Source organism: Rhinopithecus bieti, unplaced genomic scaffold, assembly GCF_001698545.2.
Source record: "Rhinopithecus bieti isolate Rb0 unplaced genomic scaffold, ASM169854v2 scaffold_36959, whole genome shotgun sequence".
NCBI classification, from domain to species: domain Eukaryota; kingdom Metazoa; phylum Chordata; class Mammalia; order Primates; family Cercopithecidae; genus Rhinopithecus; species Rhinopithecus bieti.
The window spans coordinates 636,284-659,776 of NW_016816945.1; the positions used below are offsets into that span (position 1 = coordinate 636,284).

The 23,493-nt window shown below is 40.8% G+C and overlaps 1 protein-coding gene across 9 annotated transcripts in view; it reads right to left on the reverse strand.

The window, feature by feature from the left end:
* MTMR3 (myotubularin related protein 3) overlaps positions 1-22,036 on the reverse strand; it is a 146,492-nt gene extending 124,456 nt beyond the window's left edge. For 6 of the 9 annotated variants that reach the window (XM_017855589.1, XM_017855587.1, XM_017855588.1 and 3 more), the window contains exon 1: positions 21,814-22,036. The gene's annotated coding sequence lies outside the window, so the exon portion shown is untranslated. Of the gene's footprint in view, positions 1-21,287; positions 21,626-21,813 lie in introns of those variants that run through there. The other 3 variants (XM_017855585.1, XM_017855584.1, XM_017855583.1) reach the window with 2 other exon arrangements.
* Positions 22,037-23,493: the final 1,457 nt, after the last annotated feature.

Consider the following 23,493-nt stretch of genomic DNA (forward strand, 5'->3'; position numbering starts at 1 on the left):
CATTTAATTTAAAATGCCTGAAAGAACATTACCTTACATCAAGGAAGCACCTTAACCAAAAGAAAGGACTCAAGCACCAAATGATATAACCCCGTAACTTGTACTTCTGAATTCCCTAGTCCTAAGACTTACACACATGGTAAAAGGGCTCAACTATGAAATTTTATCAACTATGAAATTTTCATAGCATCAACTCCTATATATCAACTATGATACAAATATCAACTATGAAATTTTAAGGAGAGGGACCGTCCTTTTATTTACACAGTTGTCCTTTAATCAACAGGGGTTTGAACTGCACAGGTCCACTCGTGCAGATTTCTTTTAACCAAATGTGGACAGAAAAAGTATTCTCGGGATGTGAAACCTACAAATACAGCAGGCCGAGGACTAGCTTTTCATATAGACAGGTTCCACAGGGGCAACTGGGGCACTTAAGTATGCCCAGATTTTGGTGTATGTGGGAGTCCTGGAACCCATCCCCCAAGTATACCAAGGATATACAGTAGTAGGATATATGCTGACGTTCTGTATTATTCTCTGTATAACCACTAAAAATAAAAAATGTATGATAAGCTTCTTACTCCATTCTGATTTAACAATAGCTCTAAGAACCATAATAGAGAATAGCAAATTGGTATGTTTAAATCTTGGTAGAAATGTAAATTTCCATATGCCATCTGTGATGATGATTAAAAAGTTTCCCTCCAACACTGGTCCTCCTACTCAACCTGTCCTAAAGCTCCAACTGTCTAACACACTTGTAACTTAATTGTCTAACTGCTTCCATGTTTAAAACCAAGACACACACACACACACACACACACACACACCTCTCTCTGAACACTGTCCATCTTCCTGCTAAAATCAACTCCCCTTGCTACTTATTCTATCATCTTTGAATATTTTTGCTTCTTACATGTATTGTCTTTCAACTCTTAACACAGATCCTTAGGTGAAAGAGGATGTATAACTGTTGTGTTATCACTGTAATAACAGTAGCAACAACCACAATTAGCAAATATGGAGTGCTTACTATTGGTTATCTATATATCGTAAGCACTTGCTGAATTCTCACAAGAGCCTTAAGAGGTATTATTGTTATCCCCATTTTAAACCTGAGACTCAGAAAAGTTAAAGAACTTGCCCAAGATCACAGAGAGGTAAGTGGTAGAACCACAATTCAAACCCAAGCCTGAGCTCTTATTCACGACAGTAAACTGCCATGGTGGAAACAGCATCCAACTTGATGTCTGGACTCAAGTACTATTTCAGCTACTCACTAGCAGGACAACCTCAGGTAAGTCCTGACAGCTATGAAACACAATTTACTTACTTGTAAACTAGGAGTAACAATATATAGCCTGCCATTCCTACTTCACAAGGTAGCAAAGAAGATTAAGTGTGCAACTGATAAAGCTAATTAAAACTATTTGTATTACTAATCCCATAGTTGCTACCTCCATACTCCCATGGTGTTAATTTTGGCAGCCCCATCCTGGAATTCTAGACTTGGATCACCAACATTATTGTCTCAGTTAAAGTAAAGAGCTACAAGTCTTGTCCACATCAGACAGCGACATAAAGAAGACAAACTGTTAACCTGCAATCGCCATTACTGGTAAAACTGGGCAGGTATTTCCAGGCAGGTATTTTAATGTGAAATAGCCAAAAATAATGATAGCCTACAAATGAGATACCTGTTCACCAAATGACCATATTTCAAGTGTAATATCCCTTGGTTCCAAACACAATATTCAGTTTTCTAAATATTCAACATCAGAAGGAACGTACATTAATGAGAAAAGCTCTGTAGTTCTAGTACCTCTGTACACCTAGCACCTCAATTATATAATACATTTATACTGAGGGCTTAAACTAAGATTCCACACTACACAAAAGAAATGGCTGGGCAAGGTGGCTAACACCTGTGATCCCAGCACATTGGGAGGCTGAGGCAGGCAGATCTCGAGCCCAGGAGTTCAAGATGGACAACATGACACAACCCCATCTCTACACACACACCCACAAAAAAAACAAAGATTAGCCAGGTGTGGTGGCATGTTCCTATAGTCCCACCACCCAGGAGGCAAAGTTGGGAGGATCACCTGAGCCCAGGAGGTTGAGGCTGCAGTGGGCCATGATTGTACCACTGCACTCCAGCCTGGGTGGCAGTAATACCCTGTCTCAAAAAAAAAAAAAGAACAGAAAAGAAAAAAAGAAAATCAAAAACACTCTACTATTCTCTGAAATGTCAAACCACCTATGGCCTCGGTAGTCTGACTCAGGGTTGGAACTGGAACCTCAAAAAATTAACTTGCAAAAATGGCATGCAAACTCTTTTTTTATTTATTTTTATTTTTTTGAGATGGAGTCTCATTCTGTCACCCAAGCTGGAGTGGACTGGCACAATCTCGGCTCACTACAGCCTCCGCCTCCTGGTTCAAGTGATTCTCATGCCTCAGCCTCCAAGTAGCTAGGATTATAGGTGCATGCCATGATGCCCAGATAATTTTTGTGTTTTTAGTAGAGACGAGGTTTCACCATGTTGCCTAGGCTGGCCTCAAACTCCTGACCTCAAGCGATCTGCCCTCCTCGGCCTCCCAAAGTGCTAGGATTACATCCAGCCTGCAATCTCTTTTCTAAGGTAAAAAGGTCTCATCTATTTCTCTTGGCCTCAGATTGCTGCAAAAAGAAAGCTCACTACATAGGAACAAAGAAGATAATTTATTAACATAGCTAATCAACCTAAGTTTTATGTCTTGTTCACATGAAACTCTGGTTATCAATATTAATACCTCCAGCCATCTTGGGGGAGAAGAGAGGAGGAGAGGAGAAGAAAAAGGAATTCTGTAGTGCTAAAATTTTCCCAAATACTTTTACTTACAAACTTTCATAACCGACCAGGCACGGTGGCTCACGCCTGAAATCCCAGCACTTTGGGAGGCCAAGATGGGCGGATCACAAGGTCAGGAGTTCAAGATCAGCCTGGCCAATATCGTGAAACCCCATCTCTACTAAAAATACAAAAAAATTAGCCGGGCATGGTGGTGGGCACCTGTAGTCCCAGCTACTCAGGAGGCTGAGGCAGGAGATCGTGCCAATGCACTCCAGCCTGGGCGACAGAGCGAGACTCCGTCTCAAAAAATAAAAACCAACTGTCATAACCAATTATATAACCATTCTACTACTTAGAAGAACAAAAAAGTCAATGATTCACAATTTAAAAGCTACTAAAAACATAAACTAAGGAGTTCTATATTTAAATTTACCCATTAAACAAGTATGTGTGTGTACTTCTTTAATTTAAAAAAATTCGAATGACTTACAGTTTATACTATAAGATTATTTACACAAACAGATTATTCTCATTCCAGAGTGGGCTTTTTTGGGGATGAAGTTTCCTAAGCAATTTATAATGTTCTGTGAAAATCACCAGCCTTTTCAGGTTCTGTAATAAAGTTTTAAAAGTTCTAGGCACCATATTTTTTTAAACCATAAAAAAAATACATGGGCACATGTGTATGTATGTATGCATGAATGCTTTTATGGCAGTTTTATTTGTAATTACCAAAAACTGGAAACAAGCCAAATGAACTGGGGAATGAATACAGAAACTGTTGTACATCCATACAATGGAATGCTACTAAGCAACAGAAAGTAATTACTGATACATAAAAACATAGATGAATCTCAAAATACATTAGGTTAAATAAAAGACATCAGTCTCAAGAAGCCACATACTGAGTCAAGCAGGAGGATCCCCTGAGGCCAGGAGTTTGCAGCCAGCATAGGCAATATAACAAGACCTCCCACTTCTATTAAACAAACAAAAATTAAAACAAAAAGGCTAAATACTGCATGATTTTGTTTACATGGAATTCTGAAAAAAAAAGACAATACAACAGAGAAAAAACAGATCAGTGGTTGCCAGAGACTAGAGGTGAGGAAATGGGCTGGCTATAGAAAGGGTCATGAGAAAACTTTTTGAGGAACTACTCTGTATCTTGATCATGGTGGTTGCAAAACTAGATGTGTTTCCCAACCTCACAGAACCATACTCAAATATACCTTAATAAAAATAATTTTCAACCATATATATGATAGAATCTTAATTATTGCTCTAATACCAAGACCAAATAGATGCTGCTTAAACCACCAAAGCAAGAACACTAAACTTTGGTCTGATCTGCCTCCAAGTCTGAAAACTCCCTTTCATTAACATTTTGCCTAAAAATTAAACAATATTTGTAAATTAGTCACAAAATCCTTTAAGATTAAAATACATATATATATACTTAAAGAAAACTACATAGTGCTTATATCCTAGTCATTTTAGGAGAACATTAAGGGAATAAAGCCCAAGTAATAAATATTAACATCAATCTTTTTCAGAATCATGATGGTCAAAACAAATGAGACTCTTCTCCTAATTCTGGTTCAAAATACCAAAATTTTTACTTCAAAAACTCTCTAACAGATTATTATAAAATCTTAACATTTGCCTAAAAGTCTTTAAGTGTTTTCACAGAACTAGGCAGTATAACAAAAAAAAGAGCACAGGCTTAAGCCGGACGCAGTGGCTCACAGCTGTAATCCCAGCATTTTGGGATTTGGCCAAGGCAGACGTGTCTCACTTGAGTCCAGTGGCGAAACCCTGTCTCTATAAAATACACAAAAAAATTAGCCGGGTGTGGTGGCACACACCTGTAGTCCCAGCTACTTAGGGGGATGAGGCAGGAGGATGACTTGAGCCTTGGAGGCAGAGGCTGCAGTGAGCCAAGATCATGCCACTCACTCCACCCTGGGTTACAGTGAGACCCTCTCTCAAAAAAAAATTTTTTTTAAGCACGGGCTCAAGAACTCAACCCAGCTAGGCAAGTTATTTAACTTAATTTTGCCTCAATTGTCTCACCAGCAAAATTGGGATAATTTTACCTACCTCTGGGAATAATCCTAGACTATTAAACGAGTTAATACATGTATTATAATAAATCACAGGGTAGTGCCTGCATAGTTAACTAAGCCTCAATACTAATCTAATAATAAATGAATGATATCAATAATCACCAGCTGTGTAGTCTGTGTATACCACAATTCTGCTCTGTAAGGTAAGTGGCCTAAATTCAATGGCCTAAATAAAGACCTATTTAGTAACAGTACTCTATATTCCTATTATTTTACCTGAATTGCACCTACCTAATTCAGTTTGCAAAAGAAAGGTTAAGTATTATACCTTTTATATAAAAAAAAATGAGGTCTAAATAAGTTAAATGACTTACCCAAAGAAACAGTAATGTGAAGGCAGAGCCAAGGCGAGGTTCTGGTATTCTGAGATTCCTTAAAACTTTGTCCTCTCCAAAATTTTTAGCCCTCCATCAACTCCTTCCCTCCTAACAAAGATACAGGTATAATGCACCCCCAAAACCTCCAATTTAATAATTTTAAAATTTCATTAAACTATACATTTGATTTGTGCACTCTTCTGAATGTTTGTTTTATATCATAATAAAAAGGTTAAATGGCTTATCATTAAGTGTATTCACATATGAAGAGAAATAGTGGAAAAGTTACATCAAAAGCTAAAAGAACACAAACTCAGCAGATTATGTTCTTTAAAATTTTGTGAGAGGTAAAGTTTTTAACTGAGGTATAATATACATACAAAGAAGTGCACATTTCCTAAGTCTACTACTCAATGATTCTCATAAACTGAACACAACCACGAAATCACGACCCATATCAAGACACAGAACATTACCAGCACACCTACAATCTCCCACTCTCACAACCAAAGATAACCATTATTCTGATTTCCATTCTCATCTGTTAGTTTTGTCCGTTTTCCAAACTTTACAGAAATGGAGTGCTCACTTCAGCAGCAAATATACTAAAATTGGAACAATACAGAGAAGATTAGCATGGACCCTGCACAAGAATGACATGCAAATTGGTGAGGCTTTCCATCTTTCCTAATTATTACAGTGGTATTATTTAATATCCAAAAAACGATCAATATGAAGAATGGGATGAACTAATCAATACTGTGATTGAAGACAACAGCATTATTTGGGAAACTAAAGACAAAATAACTAGAAAACTATTAAAACTGTTAAAGGAGTCAATTTGCTACTTAAGGAATAAACATATACTCTATTCACAATAAAATATACTATATACTATGGAATTAAAATTACATTTCTGGTGGGGCACAATGGCTCACGTCTATAATCCCAGCACTCTGGGAGGCCAAGGTGGGAGGATCACTGGGGCTCAGGAGTTCAAGACCAGCATGGGCAACATAGCAAAATTTCCAGAATAGGACTAACTCCATGTGTAGCATCTACATGTGGACAAGTATGAGTGTTTCTTGATTTAATAACCCAAGTGTCATCTCCATGAATGCATGTATACAACTTTGTTGGACTGAAGGCTCCTCATCTCAACCCCACTGGAGGTAAACGCTATAAATGTAAGTAATTCAAGAAAGTCTCATCCAAATAAACTCATGTAAAACAAAAACAAGCAACATTTGCCCCATCAAGGTAATGTTATAAAATGTGTAACTACTGTCTTTATCAGTGACTCACTTATAAAGTAGATCTGAACTATGGATTACTACTACTTTCATTTAAAAAAAAAAACCGGTATAAGATATTTTTGTAAATTTTCTTTACCCAAAGGTTCGCTGCAGCCATAAAAAAGAACAAAATCATGCCCTTTGCACCAACATGATGCAGCTGGAGATCATCATTCTAAACTAAACAATGGGTAAACATGGACATAAACATGGGAAAAACAGATACAGGGAACTAACAGAGAGGAGGGGATGGGAAGGCATGAGGTTCAAAACTACCTACTAGGGGCTGGGTATGGTGGCTCACACCTATAATCCCAGCACTTTGGGAGGCTGAGGTGGGTGGATCACTTGAGTCCAGGAGTTCGAGGCAACCTGGGTAACAGGGCAAAACCCAGTCTCTACAAAAAATACAAAAATTAGCAGGGCATGGTGGCGCACCACTGTAGTCTCAGCTACCCAGGAGGCTGAGCTGGGAGGATGGACTGAGCCCGAGAGGTCAAAACTGCAGTGACCAGTGATCGCAACACCGCACTCCAGCCTGAGGGACAGAGACCTACCCTGTCTCAGAAAACTTAAAACTATCTAGTGGGTGCTATGCTTACTACCTGGGTGACGGGGTCAATTGTACCCCAAACTTCATGCAATATACCCATGCAACAAACCTGCGCACTATTATTATTGGGAGAAAAAGAGCTAATTTAGAACAACATATGTAGCTTGACCCAATTTGAGGAAAAAGTTTACCTTTGTATATTTGTTGAAAACAACTATCAATAAAGGACTAAAATTGGGTACTATTCATTCATATGAATACTACACAGCTATTAAAATTAATGAAGTAAGGCAAGTGCAGTGGCTCACACTTATTATCTCAGCTACTCGAGAGGCTGAGGCTCGAGAATCACTTGAACCTGGGAGACGGAAGTTGCAGTGAGCCAAGATTGCGCCACTGCACTACAGCCTGGGTGACAGAGCAAGATTCTGTTTCAAAAAATAATAATAATAATACACATATATCGACATGTCATTTTTCAAATTATAGAAAGTATGTACTAAAATATCACATAAATTTGAAACACAATACTACATAAAATGTATATAGATATTTGTAAGAAGAATATAAGTGCATGAGCTAAAAAGATAAATAACTTCTGCATAAGAAAATAGGATCTAAGAGGATGACAAAACGGACTGCAACTGTATGCATATTTTAATTTTTAAAAACAAATATAGGCCAGGCACAGTGGCTCACCCCTGTAATCCCAGCACTTTGGGGGGCCAAGATCACCTGAGGTCAGTTCAAGACCAGCCTGGCCAACATAGTGAAACCTTGTCTCTACCAAAAATACAAAAATTAGCTGGGTGTAGTGAGGAGCTCCTGTAATCCCAGCTACTCAAAAGGTGGAGGCACAAGAATCACTTGAACCTGAGAGACGGAGGGTGCAGTGAGCAGTGACTGCGCCACTGCACTCTAGCCTGGCAACAGAGCGAGACTCCAAGGAAAGGAAAGGAAAGGAAAAAGGAAAAGAAAAGAAGGAAGGGAGGGAGGAAGGAGGGAGAGGTAGAGAGAGAGAGAGAGAAAGAAAGAAAGAGAAAGAAAGAAAGGAAAAGAAAGAAAGAAAAAGAAAGAAAGAGAAAGAAAGAAAAGAGCGAGAGAGAGAAAGAGAAAGAAAGGAAGGAAGGAAAAGAGAGAAAGAAAGAGAGAGAGAGGAGGAAGGAAGGAAGGAAGGAAGGAAGGAAGGAAGGAAGGAAGGAAGGAAGGAAAGAAGGAAGGAAGGAAAAGAAACCTACTGAATTAATACATGGTGTTTGTTAAATTATTCTCCATATTTTTCTAAATTTTTTAAATATTTAAATTTTACTTTAAAAAAATAAGCCAAGGTTGTGGAATTCAGAGACAGACAGGCTTTGTAGATTCTATATGGGATTTGTGTGTGTGTGTGTGTGTGTGTGTGTGTGTGTGTGTGTGACAAGCCTGTTATTCTGTACTATAAAATTTCTAAATAAAAAAAAAAATCATATTATTAGGTTGGTGCAAACGTAATTGCAGTTTTTGCACTGTTGAAATTTGCCATTTGGTACTGGAATACACTCTTGAATAAATGTGGTTATGTTATACACCACTTGAATGCACACTTCTTGCCATTTTTTACTAATAACGTATTTTTTACTTTTTTTTTTTAAGACTACGGAAATTATGTTAGACAAAAAGCAAATTCAAATGATTTTCTTGAGTTCAAAATGGGTCATAAAGCAGTGGAGACAACTCACAACATCAACTACACATTTGGCCCAGAAACTGTGCACTGGTGGTTCAAGAAGTGTTGCAAAGGAGATGAGAGCCTTGAAGATGAGGAGTGTCGTGGCCAGCCAGAAGTTGGCAATGACCAGTTGAGAGCAATCATCGAAGCTGATCCTCTTACAACTACACGAGAAATTGCCAAAGAACTCAATGTCGACCTTCTACGCTTGTTTGGCAATTGAAGCCAATTGGAAAGGTGAAAACGTTTTTTTGTTTGTTTTTTGTTTTTTTTGCGATGAAGTCTTACTCTGTCGCCTAGGCTGGAGTGCAGTGGTGCAATCTGGGGTCACTGCAACCTCTACTTCCCGGGTTCAAGTGATTCTCCTGCCTCAGCCTCCCTAGTTGCTGGGATTACAGGCGCTCGCCACCATGCCCAACTAATTTTTGTATTTTTAGTAGTGATGGGGTTTCACCACATTTTCCAGGCTGGTCTTGAACTCCTGGCCTCAAGTGATCTGCCCACCTCGGCCTCCCCAAGTGCTGGGGTTATAGGCGTGAGCTACCATGCCCGGCCAAAAGGTGAAAAAGATTGATAAGCGGGTGCCTCATGAGCTGACCAAAAATTTTTAAAATCGTCATTTTGAAATGTTGTCTTCTCTTAGTCTATGTAACAACGACGAACCATTTCTTGGTTGGATTGTGCAACAAAAAGTGGATTTTATAGGACAACAGTGATGACCAGCTAAGTGGCTGGACTGAGAAGATGCTCCAAAGCACTTCCCAGAGCCGAACTTGCACCAAATAGAGGTCATGGTCACTGTTTGGTGGTCTGCTCCTGGTCTGATCCACTACAGCTTTCTGAATCCCGGTAAAACCAACACATCTGAGAAGTACGCTCAGCAAACTGATAAGATGCACCAAGAACTTCAATGCCTGCAGCCAACACTGATACACAGAAAGGGTTCAATTCTTCTCCCCGACAACACGTTGCACAACCAACATTTCAAAAGTTGAATTGGTCTACCAAGTTTTGCCTCATCCACTATATTCAATTGACCACTCGCCAACTGACTACCATTTTTCCAAGCATCTAGAAAATTTTTTGCAGGGAAAATGCTTCCACAACCAGCAGGATACAGAAAATGCTTTCCAAAAGTTCATCAAATCCCAAAGCACGGATTTTTAAACTACAAGAATAAACAAACTTGTTTCTCATCGCCAAAAATGTGTTGACTGTAATGGTTCCTATTTTGATAAATAAAGATCTGTTTGGGCCTAGTTATAACGATTTAAAATTCACAATCCAAAACCACGATTGATTTTACACCAACCTAACAGTACCTACATTTATTATCTCAACTGCTCTTCAAATTTTTTTTTTTTTTTTTTTTTTTTTTTGAGACAGAGTCTCCCTCTGTCACTCAGACTGGAGGGCAGTGGCACTATCTTGGCTCACTGCAACCTCCACCTCCCAAGTTCAAGTGATTATCCTGCCTCAGTCTCCTGAGTAGCTGGGATTACAGATGCCCACCACAACACCCTGTTAATTTTTTTTATTTTTAGTAGAGATGGGGTTTCGCCATGTTGGCCAGGCTGGTCTCGAGCTCCTGACCTCATCTGCCCACCTTGGCCTCCCAAAGTGCTGGGATTATAGGCACAAGCCACCGTGTCCAGCCTAATCTTACTCTTTAAAAGAATAAAGTAAGGGCAGATAATAACAAATGTCTTTACCCAGAAATCTAACCTTTTTGAATGATGTTCTCCATTCACAGAAGCATTTAAAACACAAGTGTGCAGTAAACTAATAGCAAAAGCCAACAAGATCTAATCACTTAAACTCTAGAGGATATATGACACAGCTCTTCCTAAAATATCACCAGATGACTATATAAACTTAGAACGGCTCAACTCCCAGCTGTATATTAACACCAAAACTCCAATAAGCCTATACTGTCATAATAAAAATCATTTGCCTAAATATCTTCCAACTCATATTAGATGTATTAATATAAACCACATCCCGTTTGAATTGCTACAACTCCACTTGATATTTAAAACACACCACACACATAACATACACAGACACACACACAGACACACACACACACGGATACAACTTGGGAGTTTGGGCTGAGTTCTGTGTTTACAGAGTTCATAGAAACTGATTTTTCTTTCTTTTTTTTTTTTTTGTATTTTTTTGTTTTTTTTTTTTTTTTTTAGTAGAGACGGGGTTTCACCGTGTTAGCCAGGATGGTCTCGATGTCCTGACCTTGTGATCCGCCCATCTCGGCCTCCCAAAGTGCTGGGATTACAGGCTTGAGCCACCGCGCCCGGCCTGAAACTGATTTTTCTTAAAGTGTCTTTCATAATTCTCAATCTTATTAAGAAGAAAGAAACTAGATGGCTCAGTCCTCTTGTGTTTAATTGTGATCAAATCCCAGAATGTCTTTAGTCATAGCGGAGTTCACAATGATAAAGTTCAAATCAGTTTACCTGCCCCATTCCTCCCATACTACTTCCTATAACTGCCACTCCTCTTAGGAACTGGAGCCAGTTAACCACCCACTTTCTCAATGGTGACTGCGACATAAACCTTCACAAGACATCCAATGAAAAATAAAGACTTTAAAACAGCAGTTTTTGGCTGAGCATGGTGGCTCACACCTGTAATCCCAACACTTTGGAAGGCCAAGACGGGCGGATCACCTGAGGTCAGGAATTCAAGACCAGCCTGGCCAACATGGCAAAATCCCACCTCTACTAAAAAATACAAAAAAATCAGCTGGCTGTGCTGGCTTGTGCCTGTAGTCTCAGCTACTTGGGAGGCTGAGACACGAGAATCACTTGAACCCAGGAGGCGGAGGTTGCAGTGAACTGAGATCACGCCACTGCACTTCAGCCTGGGTGACAGAATGAGACTCCATCTTAAAAAATAAAAAATAAAATAAAACAGCAGTTTTTCCTACTTATAAAAGTAATACATGCTCACTGTAGAAAAATAGGAAACTCTAAAAGAATAAAAAGCAAAAAAGCCACATTATCCCACCAAGACAGAAATTAATCACTACTAATACTTCCATTCATGGCCATCCAGGGTATCTTCTGCATATAGAAGTGTCTTAGTCCATTTAACAAACAGGATTGTAAGTACTGCAGAACAAGGGGGAAGTAACATACCAGTTCTTTGGAAGACTAATTTCCTTCGGTGTAAAGAAGTTACACTTACAGTTGAGTAAGTCAACTATATGTACAGGAAACTAGAGAGAATGACAAAGGTGAGGGGAATCATACCTGCTCTTTTTCATTCACTCACAGCAAACCATGGAGTCCATGTTTTGGGAACCATTATGTATGCAAAGGCCAACAAATGAGTATGTTTCCTTTATAAATAGCAGCCTACTAAATAAACAAATACATACATACATACATACATACAAACAAATACACAGTCTTGCCACAGGAGTTACACACACAGTGAAAGGAATGACATTAAGAGTATTTTTTTGTCACCATGAAAGTATCTTAAGAGAAAGTAAAGGGATATGTGAAACATTGATCTAAAATTCATGACCTCTTCCACAAAAATATTTTCTGTGCACGTAAGATGAAGGAACAATCTCACTACGGAAAACTTAACTGTTGGTTTTACAATACTATAACTTATTTACATGCGTAAACAAATATGCAGGAGTTTAAACAGTTAGTCCATAAATACTGATAGCTTACTCTGTACCAGGCAATGTATTAACTGCTAGGAAGTAAAGGAGAGAACAGCCACCAATCCTATTTCTGCACAACTTTCAGTCTACTTCTTGAAATATGATGTCAAACACTAAGCATGTGGCCTCCAGCAATTCCCAACAGTCCTGATTAAATGATGATCTCAAATCCTTATGATGATCTAAGAAGACATATGCAAAAGTAGCTTATAAATCATGTTACCTAAAGTAAAAAGAGATATGTAGCCTTTTGTGCAAAGCACTGTATATAGCAATCATCTTCCATATAAATTATCTCATTTCTTTTAACTGGCAAAAAAATAATCACTCAAGTTGCTTAATACAATCTCTTTTCACAGTCTCGAAGATTTTAATATTATCTTTCTCTGCCAATGACCCATATGAAATAACTGAAATTAATTTCCCCATTTTTTTCTAATACAAAAAGCCTTGTTTTCTGATTTCATAACTTATAGGGGTTGGGGGACAGGCAGCCACAGATCAAAAGCAACTTACTCTAACTCAAGAAAAAAGTTATCTTTTAATCTAAGCATCATCATGGAAAGTTTTTTATAGGCTCGGGCTAATCCAAATAGAGTTAGTGACAGGTTAATTGTGGTACTTTAAAAGCAAAGGAGAGCAAGTAGCAATTATTCATCCCTTCACTCAGTCTCTAGGACCTAACCTCTTATAAAACAGGGAGATATATATTATAGCCAAACTGCTTTCCAAAAAACATAATTTTTTAAAATATGTTCTACACAATATTAATTCTTCATATCTAAAAGAAATAGATTACTTACATTGCTTCTTATCCTACGATTTGTCCTTTTCAAATTCAGCCACCTCAACAATGCAAAAGTATCGAACTGATGCTTTAAATTTATTTTGCCCTTATTGCAGATATGACTCTCAAGAGCATGGGACTTTTCTTTTTCTTTTTTTTTTTGAGACAGAGTCTCACTCTGTCACCCAGGCTGAAGTGCAGTGGTGCAATCTCAGCTCACTGCAACCTTCGCCTCCCAGGTTCAAGAGATTATCCTGCCTCAGCCTCCCAAGTAGCTGGAACTACAGGCACGTGCCACCACGCCCGGCTAATTTTTTGTATTTTTAGTAGAGACGGGTTTCACCGTGTTAGCCAGGATGGTCCGATCTCCTGACCTCATGATCTGCCCGCCTCGGCCTCCCAAAGTGCTGGGATTATAGGCGTGGGCCACCATGCCCGGCCTAGTATGGGACATTTTAAAGGCATTCAAGATCCAACTAAACTGGACCATCTGCAAAACCAGTGAAATACCCAAAAACAAGCATCTATAAATGCCCAATATTAAACCTTAAGAGTCTAAAGCAGCCGGGCGCGGTGGCTCAAGCCTGTAATCCCAAGCACTTTGGGAGGCCAAGACGGGCGGATCACGAGGTCAGGAGATCGAGATCATCCTGCTAACACGGTGAAACACCATCTCTACTAAAAATACCAAAAACTAGCCGGGCGAGGTGGCGGGTGCCTGTAGTCCCAGCTACTCGGGAGGCTGAGGCAGGAGAATGGCATGAACCCGGGAGGCGGAGCTTGCAGTGAGCTGAGATCCGGCCACTGCACTCCAGCCTGGGCGACAGAGCAAGACTCCGTCTCAAAAAAAAAAAAAAAAAAAAAAGAGTCTAAAGCAGTAGTACACAAAGCAAATATAACATATCTCCAGGAGATCGGGCACAGTGGCTCACACCTGTAATCCCAGCATTTTGGGAGGCCAAGGCAGGCAGATCACTTGAGGCCAGGAGTTCCAGACCAGCCTGGCCAACTTGGCAAAATCCCATCTCTCTATTAAAAAATACAAAAATTAGCCAGGCATGGTGGCACACACCTGTAATCCCAACTACTCAAGTGGCTGAGGCACAAGAATCACTTCACCCCAGCAGGCAGAGGTTGCAGTGAGCCAAGGTCGCACCACTGCACACCAGCCTGGGTAACGGAGAAAGACTCTTGTCTCAAAAATATATATATATGTTATATATCATACATACACATACATATTACATATACACATATGTATTATATATACATATATATTATATATACATACAGTATATATACATATATGTTATACATATATTATATACACATATATTACATATACATATATTATATATACACACACACATACACCTCCAGGAGTAACCAAGACACCCCAGGGTAAAAAAGCAAAATATCTGAACTTTATTTTTAATTATCAACCTTGTTAATTTTTTGTTTGTATTTTATAAAGTCCACAATAATCAGTTATTATACATATATTATTTGTAAATTAAATATCTAAGGATTAAGAATTGATGCTCAATTTTCTTCTCTTTTCTCAAAGCAACAACACGAAGTCGTATCTTTTTTTTTTTCTGACTTCATTCTTCCCATCCCATCATTTTTTTTTTTAAAGAGACAGGGTCTCACTATGTTGCCCAGGCTGGAATACAGTGGCTATATTCATAAGCACAATCACAGTGAACTTTAGCCTTGAACTCCTTGCCTCAAACATTCTCTGGCCTCAGCCAACTAAGTAGCTGGGACCACAGGACCATGTACCACACCTGCTTAATGCTCAAAATTTTTTAGTGATGGGGTAAGCAACCAAAAAGTTTGAAGACCGCTGGTCTACATCACTCCCTTGCACTGAACTTTCATTTTTATCAGCTCTCTCCCAAGAGTTAAGCTATGGAAGGAAGTCCTGATGCTGAAAAAGAAACAGAAGAAAAACTGTTTCAAACTACTTTAAACTCCCAACAACAAGCTAAAGATGACAAATCACTAGCAAGAATATATGGAATTGAATACTAATATGCTGTTGATGGGAATTTCATATAGACATCCTATCTAAAGGGCATCTTGAGTATATCCAAATTTAAAACACACATATCCTTTAACCTAATAATCCCACTTTTTTTTTTTTTTGAGACTGAGTCTCACTCTGTCACCCAGGCTGGATGGAGTGCAGTAGCTTAATCTCGGCTCACTGAAACCTCCGCCTCCTGGGTTCAAGTGATTCTCTGTGCCTCAGCCTTCCAAGTAGCTGGAATTAAAGATGCCCGCCGCCACACCCAACTAATTTTTGTATTTTTAGTAGAGACGGGGTTTCACCATGTTGGCCGGCCTGGTCTTGAACCGCTGACCTCAGGTGATCCACCTGCCCTGGCCTCCCAAAATGCTGGAATTACATGCATGAGCCACTACACCTGGCTAATAAACCCACTTTTAAGAATTTATCCTGGCCCAGGCGCAGTGGCTCAGGCCTGTAATCCCAGCACTTTGGGAGGCAGAGGCGGGCAGATCATGAGGTCAGGAGATCGAGACCATCCTGGCCAACATGGTGAAACCCTATCTCTACTAAAAATACAAAAAATTAGCCAGGCGTGGTGGCGCATGCCTGTACGCCCAGCTTCTCAGGAGGATGAGGCAGGAAAATCACTTGAACCTGGGAGGCAGAGGCTGCAGTGGGCCAAGATCACACCACTGCACTCCAGCCTGGGCAACAGAGTGAGACTCTGTCTCAAAAAAAAAAAAAAAAAGAATTTATCCTAAGGAAATAATAGGACAATTCAATGTCCAAACAAGTTCATCACAGTATTGCTTTAAGAGAAAAACTGACAATATCCATTAACAACACAGAACTGCTATAAACTATGACGCATCCATATTATAAAAACTACATGTTCATTAAGGGAATATCAATTTTACATGGAAAGTTGTTCTTTAATTATTTCAATAGGTATGTATAATAAAAAAATAAAAATACCAAACATTACATCCAGATGGGATTACAGGTCATCTCTACTTTTTTTTAAAAACATGAAAACTGTTCTGGGCCGGGCACAGTGGCTCACGCCTGTAATCCCACCACTTTGGGAGGCCAAGGCAGGCGGATCACCTGAGGTCAGGAGTTGGAAATCAGCCTGGCCAACATGGTGAAACCCTGTCTCTACTAAAAATACAAAAATTAGCCAGGCATGGTGGCGGGTACCTGTAATCCCAGCTACTCGGGAGGCGGAGGCAGCAGAATTGCTGGAACCCAGGAGGCTGAGGTTACAGTGAGCTGAGATCACGCCACTGCATTCCAGCCTGGGTGACAGAGCGAGACTTCATCTAAAAAAAAAAAGTTTTATAGCTTTCATAACAAATAATTTCATTTTGAAATTTAAAATGATATTAAGTTAAAACTCCAAATTATTGTACTATATCACTTCCAAAACTCTTTTATAAACACTCTGTCTTCCCATGTCATTTGTGGAATCAGTCTAAACAATTAAATATTTGGTTTATCTCATGGAAAAATGATAGGCATAGAATAAATAACAACCCTATTTCAAGTTAACCATCTTGTCTTTATACCAATTCTTGCCAGTTACGTCATGATTTATCAACACACTTATAATTTCTTTATATTTTGCCAGAGTATAAATTCATGAATAATTCTGAAAACTAAATAAATTTCTATTTCTCTTCCGCAACTAAGTTACAAAAGTATTAACGACCTCGGGAAGCTGAGGCAGGGAGTATCGCTTGAACCCAGGAGGCGGAGGTTACAGTGAGCCAACATTGCGCCATTGCACTCCAGCCTGGGCAACAGAGCGAGACTCTGTCTCAAAAAAAAAAAAAGGGAAAAAAAAGTCTTAACTACTAAAGAAATTAGATTTAGACCCCAGATAAGTGAAATCAGAAAAGCTTGCTACCATCTGTCATACCAGAATCATTCTGAGTATCTGTAGTTATCAGCATCAAGACAATACCTCTGTGTCTATATTTACTTTTACTTTATGCAACGTACTGATATATTCTCCTTCTGAAAACGCTTTTTTAAATAAGTACATTGATTTCATTACCCTATGACACTGCCACCTGTTACTTAAAAACACAGCCTTAAAACTTTACACAGAATGTACTAAACTCCTTGCTCCTACCACCTTCTACCACTGCTCCAACATAAGAAAACAGGTGAAAGCCAGCCAAGTCTATTCCAAGTACAGACTTTGGCATAAATGTGAGACACCCAGGTTCCTCTGATGTCCCAGCAACATTGTGACTGTTCCGACTGGCAGACAGGATACATGTGCTGAAAGGTTTCTCCAGTCAGAGTACAGAAGCAGATAATGGTAAATTCTGAACTTGATAATACGGACTAGGTTTACCACTGCTCCACGAGCCAATTCTTCCAAGGCATAAAATAGGATTCTAATACAATATGATTCTAATACCAGCCCCTTACATTTTTAGAATACTTTTCATATACGCAATTCTGTTTGATCCTCCCCGGCAGTCTGTTAGAAAAGTAGAGAATTTGCTCTTCTTCCTTTCACTAATGAGGGAATTGGAGCTCAGAGGGGTTATGTAGCTTGCCAGAAACAACATGGCTAATGAAGAGTAACAACCCAGGCTTGAACCCAAGATTTACTATCTACCCACTTTCATGCTACAATTTTCATTTTTAATATCTGATACAAATACGAACTTAAAAGGTATATTGTTTCTAGATACAAAAGCAAAGATGAAAGCATATCAGTATTGATACCATAAAATTAAGATTAAAAATAGCAATGACAAGTTAATAACTTTGGTAGCCTCTAAAGTTACTGGGAGTCCTAGTTCAACCCACTATGAATCTGATATCATCTTATATCTTAAATCAATGTTACACTGATTATAAATTTATATATATATTCACCACAGAAAATTACAGAATTGGGTGGTAAGAAACAGCTAGCTATATAAATTGCACAAACTCCCCCCAAACCATTCTCAAGTCTTGTGACTTCACACTAACTTATGAAGTTCCCAATGTAAAACCCGATTTGATTTCAACACTAAGCGAATTACAACAGCATAAGCATGTTCTTTCTACATAACACTTGCAACATACATTCAATTTCCGAAGCACTTTTGGACAATGTCTAAAATCCATAAGCTAAAAGCAGAACTCAACACAGAATCTTGTTTCTTTTAAATAAGAAAGGTTCGTCTACCTATATGAGATGAATACCAAATAACATAATTAGAAATTATTAAAAATTTGCAGAAGCAGGTTAGAGAAACCACTTGAGGTCAAAGACTATAGGCCCTTAATTGTATAGATGGGAAAAACTGATGCCCAGAGAAGTTAAGTGACATTCCCAACAGCAACAAATGACACAGATGGAATCAGAATATATGTCTGTCAGTCCAGAACTTCCCATTATTCTATACTACCTCCGCATTTACTGTGCTCTTAAAAAAGTCACTAATATCTAAAACACTTAAGACCCACTAAGACTCAAAAACTAGGGGACACAATAATGTTCACGACAGTCTTTAGAAAACAATTTCTTAAAGGAATCTCAAAAATTCCAAACAACAAGCACTGAAAGCTGGCTCTTTATTTTCATTTTCCTTCCTATCCAGAGCCCTACTTGATCAAAAACTGACTCTTTAATCCATTGCAAAATATTAAGTAGCTTTTAATAACTAACACTGCTATAAACCACCATAACTGTTCTTTTTTCCATATCAATACTATTCACTTACTGAAAAAATATCTGAGGGCACAGAATATGCTGATAACTGCACTGGGTACTGGGGACACCAGGGAACAAAACAGACAAGGCCTCTGGCTCTTCTAATGGACAGCTGAGTGCAACTCTAAAAATACTACTCTATGATTTGACAGGATATTTACCAAAGTCCTTCACTACTCTACACAACTATAACATTTTCTTCCACCTCTTCCAAACTTGTAAGAACCTTCACCACACCCCCCTCTAAAACATGAATACTTCCTTTGGTAACAGCATTCCACTTTACTGAAGAAGGTGTGAACGTGTTAACTAGAACTATAGCAGATTTTTAAACTGACTTTACCACTCCTCATGGCCTGCGGCAAATTTCAAGAAGTTTTCACAATCCACAGTAACCATTCCTGGTTCACAACTCTGGTCTCAAATGACTGCTAACACACCCATCCTACCCTCCACTAGAAATCTGAGTCAGACGGTTTAGGAGCAACCATGATGGTGGGAAGCATCTTCAGGGGACCCCTTTATGAGCCAGAAGCTGACTTACTCCCTCTCCTTCCCTGCTTATTTCCTCTGAATTCTTCAATATGTCTCTGGGTACAGTATATCTCCAATTAATCAGTATCTAATTTTATCAAATGTGTTCCTAATAACCTGTGCACAAATTAACTTTTGCCAACAAATCTGTTTCCCCAACATAAATCCATTATATTTTAAGAGATGCTCAATTTGCATCTCTTTTTCTCATGCTTCCCTTCTTCTCCACCTCTTAAATTCTTACAGCTCTATAAACAAAAGCACCCTGAGAAGTCATAATTAATGGGACGTCTTTGGAATACCCAACCTAAAGCAAAAGTTCACATGCCTTACTGACCAGAATCATTCACGGAGCTTTGTAAGGATAGATTCCCAGGCTCTATCCTCAGAGATTTTTAATTCACCAGGTCCTGCATGAATTCGAGGAATGTAGGTAGTCCATAATATTTCTAATGACCAGCCTTAAACTAGACAACCACTGAAGAACCTGGCCTATGAGCTGAGAAACTCAGGTTCCTTCACGGCTGGCCATTAATGACAAGCGGGGCTGTACCACTGTGCTGGTCACTTGAAGTTCTCTGAGTCACCTGAAAATGAGGGAGTAATTGGAGCCAACAGAGGTCTTCATAGGCAGCCAATCTAAAATTCTAGAATCCTCCAAATTTAATATCACATACTATACTGGGTTTACTCAAAACAGTGTCATTCTGGCTCGGGGCTGTGGCTCACGCCTTTAATCCCAATACTTTGGAAGGCCAAGGCAAGCGAATCACTTGAGGTCAGGAGTTCCACACCAGACTGGCCAACATGGTGAAATCCCCATCTCTACTAAAAATACAAAAATTAACCAGCTGTGGTGGCGCACAATTGTAATCCCAGCTACTTGGGAGGCTGAGGTGGGATGATTGCTAGAACCCGGGAGGCGGAGGTTGCAGTGAGCAGAGATCGCACTACTGCACTCCGGCCTGGGCGGGAGAGCAAAGATTCCGTCTTAAAAAAAAAAAGAAAGAAAGAAAGAAAAAAAAGGTGTCATTCTGTAAACTCTTCTAGCCTACCCATGTCATAGGCCCTATAAAGGGAAGACTTTCTGCATGCCATCAATGTCTCCTGTCCTACTGAACCGCCCTGAATCTGAAAGGGGAAGGTCTCCACCACCACTCCATGGACAAATCACAAACATTTGACATTAAAAAAAAAAATTCATGTCCTGTAATTCAACCCAGGCCTCTCATGGCATTATCATTCACATATGAGAAAGCTGAACCTCAACTAGAAAAGTACATGGTTTTGGGGTTTTGTTTTGTTTGTCTAGCTTGTGGAAAAGTAGATGTCAGAAAACAAAGGGGATGTCAAGATGCTATAACTGTAAGAATTTAGGCCTGGGTCTGGAAAGGACATTTGAACATCAATATGTAATAGTAATCCATGTCCAAAACTCACAAGTGAGATTATCAAACTCCAGGGGAGTCTATTAATGTGGCCATAAAATCTACCCCATAATTTTGACATAAGTTTTCCAGCCCAAAATACAACCGACAATATCATCTTATGGGTCCGGAAATGCCATACATAAAGCAAAATTTCTACCGGGGAAATAACACTGTAATCATTTGTGGAGCAGTCTCACCAGTGTTCCCTGAGTTAGGCCAACCGCCCCCAACCATCCTTCCCACCTAAGTACTACCAGGTCAGGAGGATGCCCTGTTGCATGATCAGGCGGTCACTCCCTTCCACAAGGCCCAGGCCCGTACAGTTCGCCCCGGGGCTCCCATGGCCCCCGACCTCCAGTATCCGGCAACGATGGACCGCCACAGACCCGGCAGGGGGCGAAGGGCGCACATCCACCTCCCAGGAGTCCGTGGGAATAACCCCGGGCGCTCCGAGGCTACGTCCCACACCCAGAGCCGCACGGGCCCATCCCCACCAGGTCTGGGAAGGCAGCCCGAGCCCAGGACCCCGCCTCCCCCGCACCTAGGGTCCGGGCCGAGCTCGGCCGCTGAGCTCCCATTCCCACTCCCACACCCAGCGCCTCCCCCTGGCGGCGACGGCCGCCGGGGACGCCCCTCCCCGGGCCCCGCACGCAGTCCCCAGCCCTCCCAGGGCGCTGCCTCCTCAGAGGGTGACAGCCGCCTGGCAGGGGCCGAGGCCGGCCCCTCCTCCAGCTCTTCCTCACTCCCCGAGGAGACGGAGGACGGGGATGGGGCTCTTACCGGGCAGCAGGACATGGCGAGGCCCGCCACGGCACAGTCTTCTCCTCCGCCACCCCACCAGGCTCCCTGACAGGGCCGGCGCGGGGTAGCGCCTGAGCCGCTGGGACGTCTAGTCCGGCTGCTACTACTCTGCCGCTGCCGCCGCCTTCTCACAACCACAACAACATGGCGGCAGCGGCCACACAGAGCGCGCTCCCGACGCCGAGCCGGGCGACGACCGGGGACGCGCGCGCACGCTAGGGCGCTGAGCCCGGTGTCCGGGAAAGGGGGCGGGTCTCCGCCGGTTGGACGGGGGCGGGGCCTGGACAGGTGGTCACGCCCCAGGAGATGGGCGAGGCTGCAGCCCAGACTAATACCCGCGGCTGGGGAGAGGCTCGCGAAAAAGCCTAGCGGAGGAAGAATGGCTCGACAGATGGGAAATGGGTGGAGGAAAAGAGATGACAAAAAAAATCTGGAAGAAAACCAAAGGTGGTCCTACAGATTTTTAGGAGACGTCTTTTCCATGCTCTGTAACCCTGGGCAAGACATGGCTCTCTACTTACCAGAAAAATAGAACAATAGTGGTATCTTCCACCTGCAATTATGGTCAGGATAAAATCAGTTTAATATAATGCAAGTAAATATAGTGTTTTAGAAGTTGTATTCAGAATACAATTTTTTGTTTGTTTGTTTTGTTTTGTTTTGAGACAGAGTCTGGCTCTGTCGCCCAGTGGCATCTCGGCTCACTGCAACCTCTGTCTCCTAGGCTCAAGCGATCCTCCCACCTCAGCCTCCTGAGTAGCTGGGACTACAGATTCACGTCATGCCCGGCTAATTTTTGTATTTTTTGTAGAGACGAGGTTTCTGCCATTTCGTCCAGACTGGTCTCAAACTCCTGGGCTCAAGCAATCCACCTATCTCAGCCTCCCAAAGCGCTGGGATTACAGGCATGAACCACCGCACCCTGTCCAGAATACAATTTCAAACTGATTCAACTTCAGCTCCTAATCAAAAGCTCAGCGGGAAGAAGTAAATTTTCAAACAAAATAAAAAACAACCCCCCCCCTCCAAAAATTGTAACCTACCCACACTAGCCTGCAGAATTCCACAAACCAGGATTGCATTACTGTAGGCCCTAACAGATTCACCTCCTCTGAGTTGCCTTTTAACATTCTACCCTTGACTTTTCTGTAAACTGTCTGGGGGAACTAGTCAAATGAAATCTATTCCTGCATCTGTTGTAAACTTTTTCCACAGCACTTTCTGAAATTTATTTTCAATGTTCATTGTCTTTTTACTCCACTAGAATGTAAAAGCTACTTGAAGACAAGGATCTTGTCTTGTTTGTCACTGTTTTCCCAGCACCTAGAATTGTGCAGTGTAAGTAGTAGGCAGTCCAATTTCTTGATTAACTAACAGCTGACTGGGCGCGGGGGCTCACGCCTGTAATCCCAGCACTTTGGGAGGCCGAGGTGGGTGGATCACCTGAGCTCAGGTGTTCAATACCAGCCTGGCCAACATGGTAAAACCCTGGATCTACTAAAAATACAAAAGTTAGTCGGGCATGGTGGCAGGAGCCTGTAATCCCAGCTACTTGGGAGGCTGAGGCAGGAGAATAACTTGAACCTAGGAGGTGGAGGTTGCGGTGAGCCGAGATTGCGCCACCACACTCCAGCCTGGGCAACAGAGCAAGACTCCGTC